The sequence below is a fragment of the Phalacrocorax carbo genome, chromosome 7, assembly GCF_963921805.1.
Source record: "Phalacrocorax carbo chromosome 7, bPhaCar2.1, whole genome shotgun sequence".
NCBI lineage: Eukaryota > Metazoa > Chordata > Aves > Suliformes > Phalacrocoracidae > Phalacrocorax > Phalacrocorax carbo.
Window position 1 is genome coordinate 12,917,262 of NC_087519.1, and position 24,505 is coordinate 12,941,766.

Here is a 24,505-nt window from a genome sequence, read left to right on the forward strand (position 1 = left end):
TTCAGAAAGCCCTTAACCTAACTAAACTGGACAAGTGTATATATGTGTGTGTGTATATAAAATGTAAACTTTTCTCGTCTGCATGTCTGTTTTTGTTCCATTGGCCTACACCAATCCTGGCACTTTCTTTGTCCTTGAAGAAATATGTTGGAAAACATTTCATTAAAATGTAATCCTATCCAGTCTGTAAATGCCCTTTCTGTTCTTCTAATGTCCTGGTATCTCACAGGTTGGTCTGAACAGGCTTTGTAAGCAGCACATCTGCTGCTGTTCATTGAGTTCAGAGCACAGTGCCACTTCAACTGCACCACAGCCAGGCTTGGAATAATTCTCTCTATTCAGATGAAATATATTAACATTTGAAATGATATTATTCTGTACGATTCACCTAGAAAGATGAGAGGAAAAACTATCATTGGTGAAATAGTCTGAAACTCCTGTGTAGGATCTGTACCAACTTTTGGTTTCTTCTGTCATGGTTTAACCCAGCAGGCAGCTAAACACCACACAGCCTCTCACTTCCCCTTCCCCAAGTGGGATGGGGGAAAGAATCAGAAGAGTAAAAGTGAGTAAACTTGTGGGTTGAGATAAAGACAGTTAACTAAGTAAAGCAAAAGCCATGCATGCAGGCAGAGCAAAACAAGGAATTCATTCACTCCTTCCCATGGGCAGGCAGGTAGGTGTTCAGCCACCAGGAAAGCAGGCATCTAATGGTTACCAGGGAAGTCAAACACCATCACTCTGAATGTTCTCCACTTCCTTCTATTTCCCCCAGCTTTATATGCTGAGTGTGACATCATATGGTATGGAATATCCCTTGGGGTCAACTGTCCCAGCTGTGTCCCCTCCCAATGTCTTGTGCACCTCCAGCCTGCTCACTGGTGGGGTGGGTTGAGGAGCAGAAAAGGCCTTGACTGTGTAAGCACCGCTCAGCAGTAACTAAAACATCCCTGTATTACCAACACTTTTCCGGCACAAATCCAAAACATGGCCCCATACTAGCTACTATGGAGAAAATTAACTCTATAGTTGAACTGTGATGTGCCTGCCATTCTAGGTATGTTGTTTGACTAATGTCTGAGGCAAGGTTTGATGGTGCGGGGGGATTAGGGGAATCTACCCTTCCCTGTTCTGTGTCTTGAGAAGATGGCATTTATCCAGCAGGGTTCTTCAGGAAAAATATGTGCAAGCAAAGCTACTTTTGTTTTTTTATGACTTGATTTTTAATTCAAAGGTGGGCTGCAGTAAATGGCCTTGGCAGGGAAATAGGGGGTTTTTTTGTTGCTGTGGGTTTTTTTTCCCAAATATATACTTATACCTTTTTTTTTTTAAACTCTACATTATCTCTGGTAGTTTTGTTGAGTTATATTTTAACTACTCAAAAGCTATTTTTACTATTCAAGGATTGTGATACTGACTTGTGTGATATGCTATGCCAATCATGTCACCTGTAGTCACTAAATTTAATGCACTTCTCAAATTTGTCTAGTAATGCCCTTGCCCCCAAGGGTGTTGTAAGTTCTAGTTAATAGTTTGCAGAGTATTTCCAGGTTCTGAATGTCAGGGTGGCAATGTAAATGCCTCCTGAACAGGATGTCTGTGACTCTTAACTTCCTGGACCATATTAGAAAGATTTGAGAGGACTCTTCATTTCTTCAGAGCTCATGAATCCATGTATGTATTAAACCATGAAGACTGAGGAAGCTGTTGTGAAGGAACCAAACTAAAACTCTGTTCCCGAGCCAAGGAAAGTTTAAAGTTCATATTAGCATGTTTTAGACAATGGATAGCTTGATGTCTGAGGTCATACGTTTTTTAAAGTAGCCATACTGTGTCACATTTCTTTTTGATCTGCGCTTAAATTTTCATTTACTTTTATACGTTGCTGGCTGAGGGCCACTGGTTTTCTATCATGAGAAATGGTTGCTGACTTAGATTTGCTTTTTTTTTCCCCAGCTCTGAAGAGATGTGCATTATCAAAGCAGGTGTTTGGTTCAGAATAAGAGAGTCTCGAGATGGTTCTGCAGGGAATACACTTAGCAAAGCAATGCCATAAATAGGTCTTGTGTCAGTGTTGGCTGTAATGTCTTGATATGTGTCATCATGAATTATATATTATTTCAGATTTATCCCTTCTTCCACTGATAGGGGACATTGCTTCTTTGAGTGAGTTTTCCTCATGGCTTAAAAGATTTACTGATACATTGAAATTCCCTGTATTGGAGATTCAGATGAACTTTGGAAACTTGAGATAAGAACTATAAATCTGCTATAAACTAGGAAGCCATTTCTCAAAGTGTGTATTCATTGACAGAGTTTGTACTAGCTTTTTATTCTGCTTCACATTTGTGTACATCAGAAGAAATTTTCTTTTCAATATGTATGAATAAAAAGTGAAAAACTTAATGTGGGTTGTACAATATATAGATAATTTGTCAACAAATTATCAACAAACAGTTTTCATTAGAGCATCACCAAGTATTGTCTCAAAGGAGTAATTGGGGAAAGGGTATTCTCCTGTAAGTGTCTCAAGTACTGCTTTCAGGTTTTGTTCTTTTGAAATGCTATGCCATTGGAGGTGTTTTTAAATACATGTCTAGACTTAAGTCCTTATTTTGGAGCTTGAAAGTAATATTAAAAATTCAAGGCTAGACAGCTTCATTTAAGTTCTTTATGCAAAGTTGACATCACTTTGGCACATTTGAAAATAAGATCACTTAGTGGGTGGCATAAGGGCAGCGGGCAGGGAAGCCACTATTGAGCTTTCATCAAAAAAACCCCAATTTTACCTTTTAGATGGAAGGAGACATAGCATATCCTTGATCTAACCTGCCAAGATCTAACCTGCAAGATCTATCCAAGATATAACCTGCATGGAGAGCACCTGGGACAGTATTAGACCGTGCGACTTGCCACTGGGTCCCCAAAAGGAAAATTGTACATGAGGAGATACATGTATAAGCAAGACCCTGAACTCCAGACCTTGAGCAGATTCATGCAAGGAGGTTATGAAAGTTCTGTAAAATTATTTTTCTTTCCTAGCATTAATAGGATTTTAATCAGTGTAAAGCTACTGATAATGATATATCTGAACTTGATTTTTGAAATCTCAAACTTTTAAAAGATCTTTAACAAAGACTGGGCTGTGGAAATGAATGAGTGAAGAATATCTCATTTCTAGCAGCTGTCTTTCTTTGATCCCAATTGACTTGCATTTTTTGCCGCCTCCTAGCTCCTTTTATTTTGTAAAATATTGACACAAATTGACATTGAAATTTTGTAACAGCATTTTATAACAAGCAGCTTAGATACAGAATCTGTCTTCTGTTGAGGTCTGCTTTCATCCCATTTTATGGTTCAACTGAATTAAAGATAAGACTCAAATTACTTCCCCTCGGGACCTATTAGATCCAACTAGAGACTTCTCAGTATCACTTCCCTGCCTTTTACCCAAGGGCAGATTAGGGGCTGGTTTACCCCATTTTACTGATACAGCTATGAAATGAATAATACAGTTTCACTTTTACCACTGCAGAGGTGCTTTGTATTGCTGTGACTTCATCTGCCGTGTTAGTTCTGGCCACTGAAAAATGTGGTAGTGTTTTAACTTCATTCATATTGCCAAAATGAAAGCTTCTTCAGACAATATATAAGCCTCAAGACACAAGCCCAGTATTAAAGCAGTAAGTCTCCCTCTTCATGCCACTCCCTCTCCCCCAGGCACTCAATCATTTATCAGCTGACATGGGCATTATGGACAAATCTACTGAAACTTGGAATCACATTGCAAAGTGCATGTACAGAACAGAGAGATTCCCCATTGCAATTGTGGGACAATTCAGATAAGTCATCATTGATCCAGTTGTACAGTGGGGAGGAATGAGTAGAAACGCGTTGCATGTGAGTGGCAAGGAATGCTCAAATTTACCAGCTGATAGGGTGAAGAAAAAGAATGTAGTAATACTTCCCTGTCCCCCAGCTGCATGCAGAGCTTAAAATCCAAAGCTTTCAGATTCTGGCTATTTATCTATGAGACTTTAAGGCCAATCAGTACTGATTAAATATTGAAGCAATCTAAATCAAGATAGCATTGCTTCCTGTGCTTTCTAGTTACTAAAGACCTGACTCTTTAGCAGCAGCAGATTCCTTGGCATCTGTACAGACTGTCCAAGGAAAGCACCAGTAGCTCTGAGCTGTTGCTGTTTAGCTTGGGTGCAGCCTCCCTGAATGCATCTCAATAATATTCAGAGCAGCCCTAGCTCCTGCCTGGCCAGTTTGGCATGTGTGCATCTGCGCATCTTCCCACAGATGTGAGGTTAATGCTGTGTGTTGGTGTGTGTTGTGGGCTGTTGCAGTGCTTGTGAAGTCCAGGGCTGTCTCTGCATGTAGATCTCACTCAACTCCTGCAGCCTCTTGCTTCCATAAAGTTTAGGGTTGGAGATTGGGTTTTGCATCTCAGAATAACTTCACTATCTGCTGAGACATTCTAACCACGCTTCTGAAGTTTGGTTGAATGGAAGTTTCCTGATTTTGGTTTAAGTGTCAGTCTCCCTTGTACTTCAGAAGATAACAAACTGTAAGGGGGAGACAATCTTGGATAGTTATGATCAAGCATCCAGTTTGCTGCTCAGTTGGGGATGAATGGTAAGCTCTTAGTGATGGAACATCACTACATGGAAAAATGCTGATGCCATCTTTCAGTACAAAACCAACACTTAGATGGTCCCATGGTATTAAATGATACTAAACGATAGACAGAATAAAGAAGTTTTGATATTTTAGTGTCTCTCATTGAACTTCACAGCAAGAATGGTTAAGATCCTTGAGGCTTTAGATCACACACTGACTGGCTGCTGGGATCAAGAGAAATGGATTTTTGGCTACAGTAGGTGCCATAAGAAGCAAACAAGGATGTTTTCTTTCTATGGTTGGTTATAAATGATGAAAGCACTCAGTGATGTACAGAAATGAATTGGACCAGCAATGAATTCTTGTGTCTGGCTGACTATGTGGTGTGTGTAGAACTGGGAGCAAAATAAAACCTCTTTCTTTGGGACAGTGGGGAGGGGCTGTGGTTTATTTGGGGTTATTTGTTTTGGTGCAGATCTAAACCTAGGTAAATTTACAGGGATACCTTTTGAGATGGTCTTCTCCCAGGCATCCTAGCTCAGACTGAGAATAAGTCAAAGCTGATTTTATTCTTTCTGTCAGACTTTTTGACTGTGATTCTGGCAGGAGACTCATGCAGAGACAGTGGTATGTCTGTATAGAGCTGCTTGCAATATCAGAACCTGTATTTTTTCATTTTGTCTTCCATAATTGGAAATAAATCCTCTAGATTGAAAATAGAATCTATTGCTTGTTGCATATGGGGGAAAATCTGACCAATGTAATAGTGCTGTATTTTTATATTTGCTGAGATGAATTGATTCACTTTCTTGCATTTCATTTGCAGAGCTACTTTCCAGCTCTGCTCAGCTGGACATGATGAGGAGAATGGCATCCAAGTAGGAATTTTCTTACCTGAATCTGTAAGCTGTTTTCAGCATTGCTGGTGTGCAAGTTGCTGTTTTGTTCCAACACAGTATAGGTGAGTTTAAATTAAGAAAACTATCACTGAATTTTTAAATACAGACTCTGTTATCTTAAATTTAATGTGTTATATTTCTGTGCATCAAACCTGATTCTTCTTTGACTTCATGACAGTGTAACTGGCAGCTTCACTCAATCCAAGGTTCACCCATCAGTAATTAGTTTGATGAGAATCAGCAAAATACCTGTTTTTCCCCTACTACAATGCATATATTCACCTTGCTAGTATATTAATAGCACTGATGACTTTGTCTGGATCTTGATAAATGCAGTGAGATAAAGGTTGTGTACGAGTATAAACAACCCACAACTGCTGTAGGCTTAATCTCTTTGCCCAGCAAGGTGTAATTGTGTGTGTAGCCTACTGGCATGAATGTATTTTAGGTAGTCTTCAGAAAATGTGAATTATTGTAGCCACTAGAAACAAGCCTTAGTACTTTATTCAAATTGGTGCATGACATGCTTTTAGCTATGGAACTCCCTAGTGTGCTGCACATGGGTGACAGTTGTCTATTGGTGTCAGATATTTTTATAAGCAGTGTACAGAGGAGTACACTGAAGTGTGGGACAAGAAATGTATTTTATTGGATGTTAGTTCAGCTTTTGCAGTAGTGAACTGAAACCAGTAAACACGAGGTGAGCATGTTGCGAACTGATGCACAACTGATGTCCTGGCATTTGTGCAGACTGTCCCTGGGGATACAGCCATGGTGAGCATCTACAGGATGCTCTAGGCATCTGTAGGATTTGGAGTAGAGCTGGTGCTGCTTGCCCAGCCCAGCATGCAGACAGACAAGCTGTTCCACACGTCTGCCTCCCTGCAGGAGTGCTGATAATGCTGTTAGTCTCTGGAGTGCTGTAAAGGCCAGGTTGCCTTTGCAGGTAGGTCTCATTCAATCTTAGGAGTCTCTCTGCCCCCATAAAAATTAGGACTAGGTCTGGGTTTGTTTGCTTCTTAAAATGAAGACTTGGAGTACAAGATGTGGCTGTTGTAGCAGACCAAGCTCCAGTGGCTGTCCTAACTCAATCACTATTTACACAGAATGGAGTAATTTGGCTGTGTTCGTTTGAAAGAGGCAATGTGGGAAGAAGGTGCTCTCTGCATTTGTAGATTACTTGTTTTATTTTCTTTCATTGTGGTGATGGTAGCTAGTGTAATGTAAAATATTGATTAATCAGACAGAACCCCCAGGAGTCAGGGAAGTTCAAAGCACAGCTACTTTCAAGAGGCCCCCTAGCACCTTAAGGGCGTAAAGTTTGGCAGATGTTGTAGGTTTGGTCTGTCCCTAGTCAAAAAGTTGTGCTGTTTGGCATGCTGATGGGAGTATTATTGAATAAACATAATACAGTATTTGCACTCTCATTTAAAAAAAAGCAAATACACTGTTCAGAGAAAAAGGCTCTGATAAATGGAGCTTCTTTTTTTCTTTGTCTAAGACTTCCTGTTGTGTTTGGTTTTGTATTTACTGCTAGAATTGCATGGCCATGGGACTATAAACTTGTAAACTATCTGCACCCAAGAGGTGAGACTTCACATATTTCACATAGAGATCTGTGAAATGGAGTCCTTCCAAACGTGTTACCTGAGTATGGTAGCTACATGCCAAACCACTGATTCTGTGTGAACTGTGGTGATGGATTACTTTCCTCCTCAACCTTGCCAAGCTTTTTTGTATTGTTTCAATCCCCTTCTAAAATATTTTGTCATTTTACCCTTTCTTTAGCTCTTGTTATGAAGAATTATACTTATAAACCCACCATGGAACTAAGAATAAGCATCATAAAGCTAAAAACGCAAACTTCTGTAACTTGCAAGCCAAAAGCACAGCCACATGAGGTATTTTGACCTCTCTGAACGTTGACATGATGGGCTTAGATCAGGATTTGTGGACTTATTTACAAGGATCATTTACTTTAATCTTTGCATCATGGGAGTGGAAGCGTCATGCTGTGAGGATTCAAACAGGTCTTGTATTTCCTGCGGTGGATCCTTGCACTCTGAGCTACAAAGCAAGACCTCTTATTTTTTTTCTGTGTAGAAGGCAATGGTTTATGTGCCTGTATTACTCTCTGAACAATAGGAATAATGCAAGAAGGTTAAGAAATAGGATGAAGTGTCACTGTGGCAAGTACCATATAACTATGGATTTTTGGCCTTTCCGACTGTGGTGTTATTTTCTGCCCGTAGTGGGGACCCAGCAGTTGTGATTTAGTGCCTTCCTGGCACTCGCACCTGTAGGTGGCAGCATCTTCCTGTTCTATGGGATGTGGTGGCCAGTTCCCGGTGTTTCCAGTGTGACTAGGAAACTGAAAATGAGAAGCAAGATCTTCCCACCCTCTTGTTAAGGTAAACATCCTCCTTTTCTAAGATGTAAGCATGAGGCAGGGCTTATTCGACACCTCTGTCAGACAGGATTGTTCTTCCTGCATTCGCTTGAAACATGGCTTCTCCCTTCGGTTCTAGGTCGGTCTCTTTGTATTTTAATGCACTCTTTTCTCAGACTTCCAAAGTCTAAGGTCTGTTTGAAGGAAGAAGCCGGGACTTGGAGAAGGGCTCTCTGAAATGCCATACTGGCAGCTTGGTAAGGAAGAGCAGTTAATGGGTATTGAGAAAACTATGCATCATTTCTACTGTTCAAATACATGTAATGTTGTTGGACTCTGAAAAGGTCCAAAATAGCTGGAAAGAAATCAAGGAATGTTTTGACTTTTAACAATGTCATTCTGGCTTACTTAGGCTCTTCATTCTCTGAATTAAAGCTGTGAGAAGAGAGACATTGTTATCAACTTGAATAATATATGTGTTGCATTAATATGTGAATGTTAATAACAGCAATTAAATAAAAAGAGTCTTAAATTTGTTCCAGCAAGTTAAAAAGTCAACAGCACAATAACAAAACAGTGAGAGAAATCAGAACAGTAAGATAACTAGTTCTAGAAAATACTGAGAGAGGAACAAGGATTTTTTTTAAAAAAAGTCTAACTACATTAACTACTGTTAAACTTAGTCTGCTTTTTCATTAAAGCATCAAGTCAGATCTCTAGCTTGTCTCAAGGGAGAGTCCATAACACTGGTACCATTGGGGCACACTCCCATAAGGATTATCTTCCAGCAAAGACACAGTGCAACTGCTGCTGTGCCTCATCGCTGGGTGTTTAAATTGGAGTCTACAAGAGGACCAAGTGTAAGCAATGGCCAGAGACAGAGGGGGTTGGAAATATACTCACATGACCACTCACAATAAGCCAAATCAGCCAAGGAAGAGATGGAAGCAGGTGACTGATGTCTCTTGTATTGGTTTTCTCTGCCCAGGGATTCCCTTTTAGTGGAGGATTCACAGCTACATAATTAGAGCAGCCTTCCAGTGCATGAAGCAGCTAGAGAAGTACTGAATCTACTGTGTTTCTCTACTGCTGGTAGGTAAAGTCACTGTTCCAGAAGGACACTACTAATATTGCTTTGGATAATACTGTAGCTTTATCTGCCTGGCTGCTGTCCAGCAACTGCTGCTTATCTCGGCGATGATATCAGACTGCATCTTTATATTTGCCTATTGCATTGGAAAATGAGGCCCGTGTGTGTTCTCTGTACCTGTATCAGGGATTGTATCATCCATACTTAATCTTTTCTCAAAAGGAATGTGAACAGTACTCCTTTCTTGTGCGAAGGATCCATAATACTTCCCTACAGCTTATCTTCTGTTAGATGAAACTAAGAAATGCCACAATTTTGGATGTCTAACTCATCTTCCTTCATAATAGTGTGCAAGATCAAAATTCAAAATACATTGTTCATGGTATCAGGAAATGGCAGTACATTTGTAACAGTGACACAGGTTCAGCCCATAAAATTCAAGTGTCATGCCTGCTGGGAAGCCGAATGGTATACAACAGAACAGTAGCTGTGGATAGAAGGTATTTTTGTCTAATGCAACCCAATCTAGGCAGTAACAGATTTGAAATTTGACTTCAGGCACAGACTGTAGAATCCTTGGGAGGGTGATTAAAACAGGAGCTACCTCACCATCCACGTATTTAAAGCCTCTTATTCTAATATCTTCGAACACACTATGAAAATGTTCTGGTGTAGTCTTCATGTTCAATTACCATCATCTGCCCAGTTCCACACCTTTTGTACATGTAACTTTGATGTGAATTACTGGAATTATCCTGCATGTGCATACATCCTTGTTAAAATGTGTGGGTCAGTGCTGCTGTCTCCTCTGCTAACAGCACTGACTCTCATCTATATCAACTGCCCTCTCTAGAAATTGAAATAATACCCCTGGCCAGTTTTAGTGTTGTGCCTAGGAAGTACATTACACATGAGGATGTGTCCTGCCACAAAGAATTGCCATCAAAGTTAACTCAATACCATATGCAGCGTTTGAGGGTTTGCTTTGCTGTGTGCTTGCAAGGCATTTTTTTTTTCTTGTACATACACTGATTGTTGATATCTCTTCCAGAATGAAAAGAAACTGAGAGGTACTCATTTTCCTGTTTGGTGGTGAGGTGAGTGTAAAGGTGCTTGACAAGATGAAGCTCTCTCCTGTCAAGTTAGTACAGTTGTCAAAAGCTAAACCCTCTAGGCACCTTAATGACTCCCTCACGAAAACGGAGCTGGAGAGCCTGGGCTCCTCCTTGGTCTTATAGTAATATCGCAATGATTCATCTGTTCACTGTGTAACTGTGTGAAGATGCCCAATAGTGGGACTCCACAGGGTCAGCTACAGTTCGTCATGATCTGAATCAGGCTAGAATGCAGGAATAAACATTGCTATGGATTAATGCCTAGTTATCTTTAACAGGGAAGTTCCTTCATTATTTGTGTACTAGAATTGGAGATTCTGCAGTCCTTATCTGCAACCTCTCTATCTTGATTCTTCAAAGCTCCCAGTACCCTTCTGGAACAGCAGTATGTGTGCATGCAGGTAATTCTTGAAGGATGAACAAGTATTAGCTATGGTTATTTGAATGTTGCTGTTCATGTCTAGTTCCTTTGTATTGCACATGCTGAGTAGAAAGCAAAAGATGCAACTGTTTGGTGATGAAAAGAATAGACGCTTGGGGAAAAAAATAATAAAGTGTCCTGTATTCTTCCCCTCCCAGCCGTTTTCAGTCCCCTTCCACAATTTGTTTTACTCTCAGCATCAGTGTCTTATCACAGGGATGTAAAGTAGGAAAAATTGGACCACGCTCCTTGATGAAATCTAGTCCTTTGCTGCCATAGACCACTGTATCGTGTAATTCTGCCAATGAAGCTATCAAGTTCTGTCTTGCCCACCTTGCCACCCTTGACTTTTCGGCTTCTCTTTTGATGTCTAGAATTCACCTAGGCCTTCTTTGCTAATTACGCCTAGCAACATCTCTGCTCATATAAACAAAGAGAATAACCAAAATGAAGGTTTTAGTGTGAGAGTGCTCAATTTTGATAAAGCCTGTCTTCTAAAAATTCAAATTGAAGGGGAAAAAAGCTATACTTGCTATGACTATTGAGATGTGAAGATGGACCAGACCCTTTGATGAAGCTGAGGCTACTGTGCTTTTGCTGTGTTTTGATCTCAGAGCTGCTACGGCAAGAGTGGTGAATATGTTTGAAATAGAAGTATGTTGTGGGAAAATCTCATATTATTTGCTTCTTTACTAATTATACTTCATGGGTTTTTTGAACACAGTGTGATACAATACTCTGTTCAGTAATTTAGTTATTGTTATTAATCAACTGTCATGGAAATTAATTCTGAATTATGATTTCTTGATAAAATCCAAATGAACATGCAATTCCTTTTCACTTACATTTAGGTATATAACATATGACACTAATTTCTGTCCTGCTACAGAACTGGTACAATGAAAGTCCCTTTTGGTGCCTCTTCAGCTTGCTGCAGAGGGCAGAACTAGGATGTGGAGACCCATTTCTTGTGAACTGTTTTCTTCCAGAAGGTAAAATCCCCAATGGTCTTGACTGAAGGGTTTTTCACCAGAAAATCCCAACTCAGCAATGATAATCATGGAACCATGATGATTCCATTAGTGTTTGACAGAAAAATCATGCTTTGTTGATAGGGAAACATTTGCATCTTCCACAATTTAGAGTGTAGTTAATATGAAACCAATACTGAAATATTTTGAAAAAGTCCTAGGCTGTGACTTCTGAGAGCCAGAGTGGAATTGTGGCAGATTCTTCTTCAGCAGTTTCTCCTTAGATGACGCTGCTGCATGTGGAGCAGGGCCAAACTGGCACTCAATTAATTCTGCAGAGCCTATTTTACTGTAATTTTTTTTTCAGGTTGTACAAAGTTAGGTTTATATGACACATAAATGTTCAGTTGGAAGTAAGTCCAAGATGGTGCTGAACACTTTTTTTGGTTTGTTCTTTCTGGCTTCTGTGATTAGTGAAGTTAACACAGCATCTTTTGGGTTTAAGTCCTTAAGATTTCTGACAGAGATACAAAAATATTTTTCATGCAGTGCTTTCCCTAAGGTGTTAGTCATGAAGGCTGGGATTTTTCAAAGAACACAAAACACCAAAAAAAACCCCACCAAAACAAAAACAACTCCCAAATTTTCAAACACCACTGACCTTTCATGGAAACCAGGAACTAGTAAGTATTTCCATAGATTAAATAACAGACTGTATTACAGTCTGTGATACACACATAGTGAATATATACCTTGTTATTTTTCTTTGGAGAATTGTACTGATCTGAAAAAGCGGATGCCTTATCTAAATGATAGGGTTGCACATTCAAGGCTGCATGAGAAAATAGTGAACAGTGACATGTGCCTTTATTTTTGCATTCAGCTGACTTTTCTACAATGATCAAAATTGCAATAAATTGAAATATTGATGCTAAGTCACAGCAGAGTCAAAACGGATTGTCACTTTGGTTTTTCAGCGACTTGCTTTTTTTAACAATGTACTATGATGGTAAAAGAATTTGTGGGATCTAAATTTTTAAACAGCATTTCACCAAACAAAAGCTGGGAAAGTTACAGTAATAGTTTCTGCATCTTTCATTGCTATTCTTTTTAGATTGAAAGCGCAGGTCACTTAATGGTATAATGTAATATCAGACACCCTGTTTCCTCAGTAATAAAATAGGGATAATACTGCAAAGGACGATGTTGTGGTGATTCATCTTTGTGAAGTTCTACAGAAATGGTAGACGTTATTAGCGTCCCATGTGATTACAATGACAGGATGATATGGTGGTTTGTCTGAATTGGTATTAAGTGGTACTGAAAGTCTCTCAAAAACCCTGTTCCTTCTGGATTTGCAGACATCAGAGATTTAGAAGTTTGGATAAATGTCTGGACTGAACTGAACTCTGTCTCTTTTAAAGGTTACCTTAAATGACAGACAAAGGAACTGTATATTGTGATAACCTTCTATCTGAAGGATCTCAAAGCACTACAGGAATCAATATGCAAACTATATATAGATTATAGCAGCTCTGGTAAGTTGGGGCACTGTTTGGCAGAACACAGTGAAACAAACCAACACGTGATAGAAACCAAAATGGAAAACCACGATGTTAAATTCAAAATACTGGGAGAATGTAGTCAGAGAGGAAGTAATAATCAGCTGGGACCTGGCAGGAAACTGGGAGGTGTAGCTTCCGTTCCCACATAATGTACCATGTGAACTGGGGTCTGAACTTAAAGGCTCAGAAATGCCTTTGTGGCTTGTGTGAAAAATTGGAACTCCAGGGACAAGCAATTTGCGGGGATGCAGGTTAAATAATGTTTCATAGAGAAGAATCACAACTGCCTGTTTGTCAGCATAACATCATAAAACCCATGCATTTTAAAGTGTTACATTCTGGACAAAAAAATACTTACCAGATTGTATGGAGCACTTAAAGCAACAATGTCTTTGGAAGGTGCTCCCTTCTTAAACCTTACTGAGGTTGACTGAGCTGAGATTGTAGTACATGTCTGATATCACTTACATTTAAAAAGATACGAGTAGATGTTTTACAAATATATTTAATCTCAAAAAAAACCCCAAACCCCAAGCATGGAGAAATGTTGATTAGTTTTTAAGAAGTTGCATCTTTTACTTTTGTCCTTGTGCGACTGCCTAGTTTTGACTCTTTATGCTCTCTGCAGCAGAGAATTGATGTGGCTCATCTGAACCAGCAAAAGCTGCTTCTTATCCTGCCTTGTTGCTCTGATAAAGACACTGGTAAGAACAGTCTTAACCAGACTATTGCTTCTAATTTTCTCATCTTCTAGCAAAACAAAGAAGCTTGAGAAATTATGCTTTCTGCTTTTCAGCTACAGAAACCTATTAGTGCTCAACAATATGTCAGAAGATTTGCTGTAAATCTTAACTATCTAAAATAAACGGCTAGGGTTTAATATTTTATAAACAGCGAAGCAGCTCGCAGGGATGGAAATGATAGAAGTTCTGTGTTCGTTTGCATGATTTTTATCTAATTATCATAGTCAGGCTGTCACCAGACTGTTTGTATCTTAGTTCTCTGTCTGGTACATGGGGCACATGACTGACTAGTGATGTACACTGTGTTATGCTAAAATTCCTGCAAGTGACAATTTAGAAATAGCAGTTTAGAAACTGATCAGTGAAAGCTGGTTGTGCTGGATCAGTCAAAATGTTCCCGTTTAATGGATTTTCTGGAATTAATTATTTAAATGTCCAATGATTCTCTTTCCATCTTCAGAATAATCTGTTTTCAAGTGGTCCTAAATGAACATAAACACATGTTTTCCTCCCTTCCCCTTTTAAATATTTCTCCAAGTTTTCCTGTCACTGTGATAATTAAAGAAATTGATAATATGTCTTTAGAGAAAGGCCAAAGGGCCCTAAAGGGCAGTATCTCTTCCTCTCAATCACTGCTCAGCATTTGCCAATAAAGAAATGCTTCTTAAAGGCAGGAAAAGGATTAATCTACATATACTAGTCATTGTGGCACTACCTATCATCTGGTGTAGGTTCTTGTGCTTAGCCCTTAAGGCCATGGTCCACTTCAAAAAGTATGAAGTCCTGTGGATTTATCGGGAACTTGGTTCCTAAAAACTTTATGAATCTAAGATTTTGTTAGTGAGCTAGAAAGGCATCATCAGAGAAGTGGTTAATCAATTTAGTTGATTAAAGCATGCTCAATAGTCCAAGTTTGTAAATAAGTCAATGCAAATGCAGAAACATCCCCAGAACTCTAAAGGCAATTCTTAAGAACTGTAGTGCCCAAGGAAGTAAACCTGGGATTATATGCTATAGCTAATAACCTGAATTTGTAAGCCTGACCCACATTTTTATGTGTGCCTCCTCCAGAGCAGAGATAAGTGGTGATGTTTGATAGTATTCGGCTCTGGAGAGACTATGTAGGACTTGCCTGATGGCTTGAGAAGAAACTTCAGATGTAACTGAAGGATTTCTTCCTGTTTCATTGGTGTCATGGTCAAGCATGGGTCTTGCCTTTTCAGGAGACACAAGCAGAAATATGTTGATTTCATAAGACTTAAAAAACGAACTCTAAGCATGCCTGCTGCTGATGGTAATGGTTCCTCCTGTGGTGGTTTGAAGGCTACCCAGAGCCTTTGATAGGAGAACTATAATTGATTATGAATCATCTTACATTAGATTAATGTAAGTAAGAGTGTGTCCTGTTGCTGCAACATAACCTCAAAACAATATTCCCTGTGTTAGTTTTTTCTAGGGGTATTACAAAAAGGATAAGCTTCAGAGAACTCTGTGCTTGAAGGGTGCAACACTGATCTAAAGAAGTATTTATGTTCAGCCAATACAAAAAGGAGAGAAGCATGGCCTCATAATCCTGTCTTCACAGTGGTAAAGCAAACAAGTGCATTGCTAAAAATATCCATATTTTTTGGTAAAAATTCCTTTATAGTAATATTTCTTAATATAGGCTGTAGTCATCGTGTCCCCCTTTTTTTCACTCCCATATATTGCTTTCACTCAAAGCATGCAGTGTTAAATTTTCTTCCAAAAACTGGAGGTTTTGGGGTGGTTTTTTTCCCCTTCCTTATTTGTAGAAAACAAATGCTTTAAGGACACCCTACTTGACCAATTTGTTATGCTTTTTTGAAAAGCTTCAGTGGAGTTTTGTGATTTTTACTTTTAAAAAATATGCTCAATTCGTTTACTAGCTGGAACATGTTACAGACTAGACCTACTCTGATCAGTTTTAAATGAGTTACAGCACCAATGGGTGTTCTGGGTTTTTTGAAACCCAAGTAAAATTTTGCTGCCCTGCTGTGTCACATCCTTGTTCGTTGTGTTCAGGTCTTCCTCATGTGCCTATGTGAAGTCTAACTTCATATAACTGTTCACAGTCCTCTTTCCAGATCACCTGTTTGCATCTGTATGTTGTGTAATTTAGGTGAATGACCTTAAAATCAGATGAGGTGAGGTGAATTTATTTGTAAGTCTGTAGATATGAAAGCCCCAGTTGTTAGGCTTTAGCAGGTTTAGCAGAAAACAACTAAAACTGTCAGTGTGTTTAATTAGTCTTTAGAATTACATACCAAATAGATTTTGAAGGAATACAGGTAATAAAATACTTTTTTTGTGTGTGAATAAAAGTATCTATCTCACTCAAGCAAGCCTGACTGCCTTTCAGTATGACCATCTTTAAAGATTTTCCTAAGATCTAGAGGGCCACTCTTGAGCTGGATCGTGCCAGCCCATCACTTCATTGCTTAGTTTGCAAGGTCCAGATGGTAGCAAGCTGCAAATGGATATTTCTGCAGCTGAAATATCTATCCCTCTGGCAGACTCGAGAGACACTGGTTCTGGCAGATTTAGACTTGTCTCTGGCTATTTAGCACAGTTGTACAGTTAATGGACTGTTGGACAATTTTGACAAACTTGCTATTTTCTGGTGACTCGTTTATAATTCTGGGAAAGGAGTGCATGGTTAGCCATTTGTGAATAATTGGAAATCCTCTTGAGATCTCAAGAAAAACACTTTCATTGTTAAATAGGGTTGATTTGCCTGTTTATTTAGGTATCCTAGATAGAATCTCAATACTGACCTTTGAATGCTCCATATATTTCTCCAAATTGGATTTTGCCTTTGTGTGTGTGTCTGATGTGTTTTAAGAGGCCAAGGTCTTAATTACTGTTATTATGCCTAGTTTACCATACGATTATAGTTGATGTTAATTAAAATGGGGACTTTGCAAACGCAAAAGGAAGACCTACAGGTTTTATGTGCTTACAACTACATTTCTCTGTGCATCCACAGGTATACAAATATGAAATCTTTGTCATCAGCTGCATTTATGTTTTACTTCTGATCAATTCACTGATAGTCTTACTGATATCCTGGACACCAAAATTCTTGACCAGTACCAAACAGTCTCAAACCAAAGTAAAATCTCACTTATCCTCCAATTAGTGGGCTAAATACAAATCCTCCATGAGAAGGCTATTTCCAGTATTTATCAGGCACATAGATGAGAGCAGTGCCATGTGATGAAGCTATCCAATAGGACAGACCTCACTTTTTTTTTTTACACTGCAATACTCCAATACAACCGCGGTTATTCTGTATGGACCGTTTGAAGTTTTGGACAGTTCTGCCATGAACTAGAAAGTTAAAACCTTCATCTTCCTCTAAGACTTGCACTATGATTGCCCAGTTTTACAAATACAAATGCATGCAAATATCACTGATAACAGTTTTAAGACACATGTTCCACACTGAATGCATGATGATATAACATTAAGGATATGTGCTGTCTCTGGATGAGGATGATATGAATGATCTGCATATTCCTAAGCCTATATAGTAGGGGTCTGAAATACAGATACCATCATGAAAAGAGATAAATTTAATACACACCCGCACAGAAAAAATTATATGCTTGACAGAGATTGTCCGATGGCTGGGAAAACACCATTTATATATTCAAACTGATTTTTTTTTTAAATTCTGGATGATCCTGGGGTTGGTATTCTGTGTAGCACACTGGCATTTTGCTGTATTTTCCTCCCTCAATATAGTTTAATCTATATTAAAGCACTGTGCTGTCACAACTTTCATAAATTATTACAAAGCCAGCCAATAGAAATTACATAAATACTGCAAATATAATCATCTGTTCTTAGCAGAAAGTCTTAAAGGACTTTTAAACTAGTTACAACAGAAAGTGGTAATCCCTCTATTAAAACTTTCTTACCATGTTATAAGTTTGCCATTATGCAACATTTTTCACTTTGTCAGCTGAAAACTGTTTTTCCAAAAGTAATCTAGACCTTGCTTTGCTGAGATGGAAATAAAGGGAAGTTTGTCTTGACTAAGTGCTCTGTTTTCCTGTGACTCTGAGCAAGCAGCAGTTAGAATGAAACATTGGAAACAACAGTAATTTACTAATCAGGAGAAAAATGGTTGTTACTGAAACATACCCCATGTTTACCGCAAAATTGATTTAAAGCACATTTTAAAATAACAGCTCAAGAAAAATAGGCTCACAGTGGGCTCCAAATTCTAAATGCAACATTTGCATATATATGATTAAGTGCCACAGAATGGACTTTGCTCACGGAAGTCTCTTAAGGGCAGAGAAGATAGCAAGGAATGCATTGTTGAATTAAGCTGCCTTTGGAAGTCTGAGGTGCACTGAGCTCCTTATAAGGCTTTTCATTGCCCTTGTGGAAGGCACTGAAGCAAAGAAAATGCTGGAAATAAACCTAAATTCTATGATATCTTCACCCAAGCCATAGACTGTGCTTTTGCTGGATTTTTAATGACCACAGTACTAAAATGTAATTAGTTTGAATTACCACAAAATAAAGACAAGAAGGGAAGAATCATCTGGTGCTAGTGCTTTTCTTGGAACAAAATGGATTAAACATAGCTGTTAATCTGGAGGTAAACTGAGGAACAGAGTCAACTGTCCAGGAGAATGAATAGCTGAAGAAATGACATCAAGCAAAAACCTAAGCCAAGAGAAGTAGTTTGGTATATAATCCTCTGCAAAGCTTGTGAAAAAGGGAGCAGGGGCAGCTTTAAACAGCATTGGCAGAGTGGAGCCTAAATCAATGTGCCATGCTGGGTATGGCACTGGGCTGCAGCAAGGGCTTTGGAGGAGAGACAAGGACAGAACTTGATTAATCCATAGTATGAATTGTCCACCCCTAGATCAGCAACAGTTGACAAAATTTGAGCACAAGAGTAATAGAAAGGGGAGATATGTGGACTTAATTTTGTCACCTGTGAAATAAGTTAGGTACAGGGGTGAGCCTTCACTCTGACAGTCCTGCTGGTAGAGAAAAAAGAACTGAAATTTGTTGCTAGGAGCCAGCTTCCAAAGAAAATTAATTTCAAAAGCTTGTGTGGCAAACTGCAAAAGTTATCATGAATAGTCTTCCTTTTTGCATTTGTGTACATCCTGCTTTTATACCTGTATGTACTTCATGTGGTAATAAATATTCAAAGATTGCTTTACAGTGGTTGTAGCCAAGTTGATGCCGGTTATTCCAGATGGAAAGATCATTGCATCTCAAGGTACTGTAACAAAAGACTTGGCAGTTCATAAGTGGTGTTCCTGCTGGGAGCAGGTGTCTTCGGTTTGACAAGATTGCACTTTATCCATGAGTGCTTGAAATGCGCTATAGCTGGTAGGAGGTCAAACAGGTCTGAATTTTTAAAGAGAGTGTTGTAAGACTTTGGTAATGAGCTTGAGGTAGTGAACAATGACATGCAAAACTAATTACCTGTTTACTAACGTCACAATAATTCAGCCATTTGTCTTGACTGGAGCCATGCTGAGCCTCGGCTTCTGCCAAGCCTACTTTCCAGCCACTGAGTGATTGTATGTGAACTGTTTTGCTAGAAAGTGCCAAAAAAAAAAAAAAGAAAAAAAAAAAAAGAGGGAAAAGGGAATTCTTTTAACTGCTACAACCTAGATTTTAATTTACTGACCACATATGAGATTTAGGGATTAGATTTGCTTATACGCAAGACATGTCTCTGGGAGCAGTGTGTTTTCACTGAAGAGCATAAAACAGACACCCAGCAGAAGAGTTAATTATCTGAGTGCTAATGTTCTCAGACAAATACGTAATGCATCATAAGTATTAGCAATGAAGTGCTGGCTGGCAGTGTAAAATCAAATTACCTCTAGAAGTTTTATTGTTGAAATGTGATTACTAGACTTTGCAAAGATCCAGGTTACAAACAGACACCCAAGAGCAGGGGGCCTGTGAAGCTGTGATGAATTTCTCACCAGGAATTACACACAAACTGCTTTCAGTCACTGAAACTATGCTTTTGTGAACATGGGCTACAGTAGTAAGGGTTAGATTGGCAACTTCATATGGTTTTCTGACCTGGTGAACTCAATAGTTATCACACTATAAAACAAGACAAAGTCATTTTGAAGAAGTTAAAAGAGAGTGTAAAAGACTGGCATTTTTGTCTTTATTCAGCAAACTCTTGGCCACACTAGTTTATAGTTCATAAATCACAACTTCTGTGTGATTTGATTGATCTGAACATGCTGCCTTTCTTTGATTGTGTCAAGGGTTTAACCTTCTATAATTCAGTGTAAAATTAACCCCCAAAATAAAATATATGTATTTCAAACTGCTAGGATTTAATGAGCAAATAGCTGCACAGCACTTTGCTGTCTGCTTGGTTCCCCACCCCACTGAAATTGGAGGATCTCTTTCTTGTGGCTTCAGTGGACATTAGGTCAGATGTTAATTTTATTATGATTAGGAATGCTGTGTTATGACCACTGAAAGTAAAATGATGGATTACACTAAGGGCTAGCAACTGGGCAAAAAATCACCAACTAAAGGCAAGGAAAATGTTCCACAGAGAGGAAAAATGGAGTTTGTTTGCCTAATGGTGTACTGAGGGGGTGTGTGTCCAAGGGATGTGTTCTGAAAGATTACGACCTGTCTCAGAAATGAAAATCCCGTTCTTCCTCACATAGTAATAGTTAAAAAAGAGTACTTGAGGCTCAACAGCAGCAGAACTAGGGGACTCTGGAGTGTTTTCCATGAATTCTATTTCTAGCCTTTCTTATTTGTAAAGACTTCGTCTTTTACAAATCAGTCTCCTGAATTATTTAGCATGTATTTTATGCAAATAGCTTAAGGATACTGAACAAAGAAGCATTTATCTCACCTTACCCAAGTGTAGCAGATAAGGCACGTGATTTGGAACTAGATTTTATAACAGGTGTCAGTGTCTAAAGTTGGATTTAAATAAAAAGAAAAAACTCTGATCCAGCTCCGTTGCACCTGGCCCTAGAACTGCCTCAGTTTCATGAATATGTTTTTAGTACTGACATTCCTGAGCTGCTTGAAATGCCCTGTAAATGTCTATAAAGCTCCAAATCGGAGCAGTCCGCTGCCCAGGACTTATCCAAATGTGATCAGGAGTAGATGGTGGAATTCCTCCATCTGTCTCTCCTGAACAGCCTACCTTGGCTGGTGTTTGTAGCACGTGTAGTGAAGTGCTGGGCTCTCTGCTGAGCATGGTATCTGTGCACTCAGGAAGTCAGTAGAGTTCTTGGTCAGGGTAAGAGAGCTGTTTGTGGGAGTATTTTTCTATTTGGTCTTAGGTATTATCTGCAATGTTAGCTGAACCAAGGTGGTGATAGTGGAGGGACAGTAATGGCACCTGCGAGCAGTAACCTCACCCCGATACAACTGGATCCAGAAGAGGATGTCTGTGTATGGTCTAATTTGTTAGGTAAAGTAGCAGAGCGTGAGGGGATGGATAGTATCTTGGTATTAGGATTAGGGAAACTTGAGTTGTGGTTCCTAGTTAGAGATTTTATGTAATGACCTATTTTAATGTTGGCGGCCTTTCTTTTTTTAGGTAGGCCTTGTTGGGATGGAAGATGGAATTCTGTTGTTGCAAGAGAATTCTGAGCTGTGGATCTTGAGCAGAGATATCTAACTTCAGTTTCAGGCCTGAGGAGAGCTTTTCTGGATTTCAGGTGCCTTCCTGTCCCCTTCATTTCCTTTTTGCTAGCACTACGGAGTTTCTGGTTGAGTATGCTGAAGTGCTCCCTGTTTAGTGTGGTGGCTCTTTTCAGACCCTTGTTCGTCCCCATGCACAGTCTCAGGAGACATACCTTCTTCCTAGCACAGCAGCTGATTAGGTTAATGGTGTTGCTAAAGAAATGTTCGTGGAACCACAGGCTTGGTCCCAAGCAGAACAACCAGTTTCTGCTACACCCACAAACACCTGGGTCTTATGCCTAAGAAAATAAGGGAAGGAGGAACAGTAAAGGCTTTTCTTCCTCTAATTTTCTTTACATTCCAAGTGAGCTGTCTGCAGCCCTCTGTAGAACTCAAAACAAATTCATTATTTTAGACTAAGTTTTGGTTATGACTGTGCTGCTCAGACTGGAAATGACATTTTCACATCCAAGTGGGGTCTGACAAATGAGACTATTAAGAGCAGCTTTCAGGAAGTGATCACTTGCTGTTGGAGATATCACAGTTATTGTCTCCCCAGTTTGGAGGAATTTACTTGTACGTCTTAGTCTGCAGAATTTTCCTGGAAATGAACCAACAACAGAATTTCTCGTGAGATTTCTCTTATATCCTGGCAAGCTTCTTTCCTGGAGTGCGTTTGCAGGCCCCACAGGAAGAAGCTGATGAGAACAGTAAGAAAATCTCAGGAAAAATAGACATGTAAACTCTGAGATTAATTCTGGGGGAAGATGTGGGTTGAGGTTAGGTTTTTAACCCGATTCAGTCATTCATACACTTCTAATTCTGTCTAGAAAACAGCCAAATAGTTATCTGAAACTGCAGAGGGTATTCTGTCTAGATTCAATGGAGTTCAGACCTGTTTTAGTCTGCAGAATCATAGCTTAGCTGATAAGCTTTTTGCAAAATCTAAATGGTTTGCCTGTACCAGCTGTACTCCTCATCTTGGGCTTTGCAAAGACATTTGAAATTTTCCGTGTGCTGCAAATCTGGTAAAAAATGGTTTCTGATATTTCTGATTTGAGTGGGAGACAGGAACTGAATGGTACACTAAAACACAATACATAATTTTAATCAGTGAAAAGTAGTGAATCCTTCAGTTCTAGTGGATAGTTAATAAGAGACCTAAGGAAGTAGGATATATGGATTGCTAGAATGGGTGACTAAAGAAATATTCATAGAAGTCTAATATGAAACACATGCATGCTTCTTATTTATTCTATGCTCACAGACATGCAAAGCACAAATGTTCTTTTGTTTTGAATGAAAATGTTTCAAAGGAAACAAAACTACGGGAAGTGAGCTATAACATTTAGGAAAGACAAGATAGGTGGGGAAATGAGATGGAAAAAGTTTAGTAGCTATGTGAAAAAGTGAGAGTTGGGGAGGAGACAGAATAAAATGAAACATCATTATGCCATTTATGCTTTAGTACCTGTGGTAGATTCCCCAAGCACAACAATAGAGAGATAAGATTCAGGTGAGCCAACAGAAGTTAGCATTCAGCCTGTTGGTAAGGAGGTGAGCTTACTGAACTGACCATGGGATGAGCCCAACAGAGGTCAATGCTGCAGTGGTGATTAGGTGAGGGAAAGCACCAGGGCTGAAACCACCTACAATTCTTAAATAGAAAATAGCGTAAGTCAATGCCTGCTGTATGAGAGCATGGAGCAATTTCAGTCCCATTAAATGCAATTCATGTGGGGCTTAGGCATATGAGGAAAATGTTGCTAGACATCAGAGCGAATGCAGGGGTACTGGGAATCCTGTGATCATGTACAGTGCAGGAGGTAAGGAAATCCAGCTTGATGGATGTAGTTCAGGAGCACTTGGGAGCTGCAGAATGTCATGCTGATAGGCAGCGATGTGTTGATAATCTCACCCTATGAAACTGGCTACTGCAGAACCTTAGTGAAGAGGTAAGGGAAAAAGGGCTTATCTGAAATGATTGAATCTTGGTAATGCTGATTCATATAAGCAGAATGTAGTGTTAGGAGTGTAAAATATTCATAAAGAGGACTTTCTGGAGTGGTGTTGTCACAATTCAGAAGCATTTGCAGTACTTCTGCAGTGCCATTCAGAGGTGAGATATGTGGCGGATTGTACCATAGGAATGGCTGGTTTTATGGCAAAACAAAAAACCTACCTGAAGAAAGGTTCAGCTCTAAGGTGTGTTCTGTAGCTAAGCTATATATCTTCTCAGTGATATGACAAGCAATAATACTGTGTCTGCTTCACAGTTGTTGAACACCAGGCTCCCAGTTTGCACGGAGACTGATCTCCTGAAACTTCCTCGTAGGTCATCTGCACCAAGGTTCACATATGACACAGAAGAAAAATACTAGATCCTGGTACTGATCTGGAGCCAGTTCAAGTCAAAATTGCACGCCTTTCCATTGTTATACTTCTGGGTTTGGATCAGATCCAAGTGTAAGGAAGTTGAGGGCATGAAACAAAACCATCAATAATGATATGGATCCCATTTTGTAGATCGCTACAAGCTGAAGAAAATTCAGTTCAAAAATAGATGTAGAGTGTGTACATACAAGTCTGAATCCCTACTCAAGGGACTTACTTAAGCAGTGTTTTCTTTGAGAAGAAAAGACACTGGGTCCAGGTGAACTAATACTCAAGGCTTGTCTTTGGTAGCTGAAGATGTTTGTAACTTAACCCTGAATGATAATTGTGAAAATTGTCCTCTTTTTTTGTTCAAGTGCATGAAAACCAATCCCTTAACTTTGGGATATTTGAAACATGGAATAGGATCAAGTTGAATGTAACTCCATCAGCAGCTTGTGGCTGTAGGAAAGAGGTTTTGACTGATTTGTGTAGTTCAGTGTTAGATACTCTATAAATGCGCCTAGCGTTTAAAGGGTGTTTGGTTGGTGGGATACAGTTATGGGGTTGATCTGGATTTGGTGGAAGAATCTGACCACCATCTGTTGTGTATTGAAGGAAGCA

General features: G+C 39.2%; 1 long non-coding RNA gene across 1 annotated transcript; it reads left to right on the forward strand.

Moving 5' to 3' along the window:
- The first annotated feature begins 5,461 nt into the window (after nt 1-5,461).
- On the forward strand, nt 5,462-20,270 carry LOC135314285 (uncharacterized). The gene is made up of 8 exons (XR_010373747.1): nt 5,462-5,590; nt 7,781-7,939; nt 8,906-9,009; nt 10,059-10,104; nt 10,401-10,523; nt 11,433-11,535; nt 13,708-13,783; nt 15,269-20,270. It is a non-coding gene; the product is annotated as an uncharacterized LOC135314285 (long non-coding RNA).
- Nucleotides 20,271-24,505: the final 4,235 nt, after the last annotated feature.